Here is a 686-nt window from a genome sequence, read left to right on the forward strand (position 1 = left end):
GGGGGCGCCCGGATCTGCGCTTGGCGGCGGCCCTGGAGGCAGGCGCCAAGGTCGGAGGCGCTGGGGTCCCACCCCGTGGTCCTCAGCTGCGCGGGCGTCCAGTCTCCTCTGTCGACGACGACGCGTTTGAGGCCGGGATCCGGATGCGCCGCGGCGTGCAGGGCCGGCTCAGCGTCCCAGGTTAATTAGCTGAGTGTGTACCACATCTTCTACCAAAACTGCTGTTTCATGAAGAGGCCTCCTAGCATCACCTAAAGAAAACCTGAGCCTGCTTGAGCCAAGGCAGATGTGGCTAAGTAGTGCTGCACCAGAGTTTGGGAAGCAGAGTCCCAAGGCAGTGCAGAGCAGTTAAAGCTGAAATCCTCCTGGTACTGGAAACCAATCGAAGCACAATCTTAATATCAGACAAAGCAACATTTAAGCTATAAAATTTTTTTAAAGGTATGGAGGGACATTACATAATGGTAAAAGTTTTGATCCATCCACAAGAAATATCAGTGCTAAACATATAAACATCCAACACAGGAGCACCAGCTTTTATCAAACAGTTACTAAGTAAACTCAAAACATATATTGATTCTAACACTATCATAGCTGGAGACATAAATCCCAATAACAACCCTAGATAGATCATGAGGCAAAAAATCAACAAAGAGATCCAGAACCTCAACTTGACGCATGACCAA

The 686-nt window shown here is 48.8% G+C and overlaps 1 protein-coding gene across 9 annotated transcripts in view; it reads right to left on the reverse strand.

Annotated features, from left to right (window-relative positions):
- The window catches only part of CAMK2D (calcium/calmodulin dependent protein kinase II delta), a 323,725-nt gene that overhangs the window by 5,760 nt on the left and 317,279 nt on the right, over positions 1–686 (reverse strand). The gene's annotated exons all lie outside the window — the stretch shown is intronic.

Source organism: Carlito syrichta, unplaced genomic scaffold (genome assembly GCF_000164805.1).
Source record: "Carlito syrichta isolate Samal-C Ts95f unplaced genomic scaffold, Tarsius_syrichta-2.0.1 Scaffold315125, whole genome shotgun sequence".
NCBI classification, from domain to species: Eukaryota; Metazoa; Chordata; class Mammalia; order Primates; family Tarsiidae; genus Carlito; species Carlito syrichta.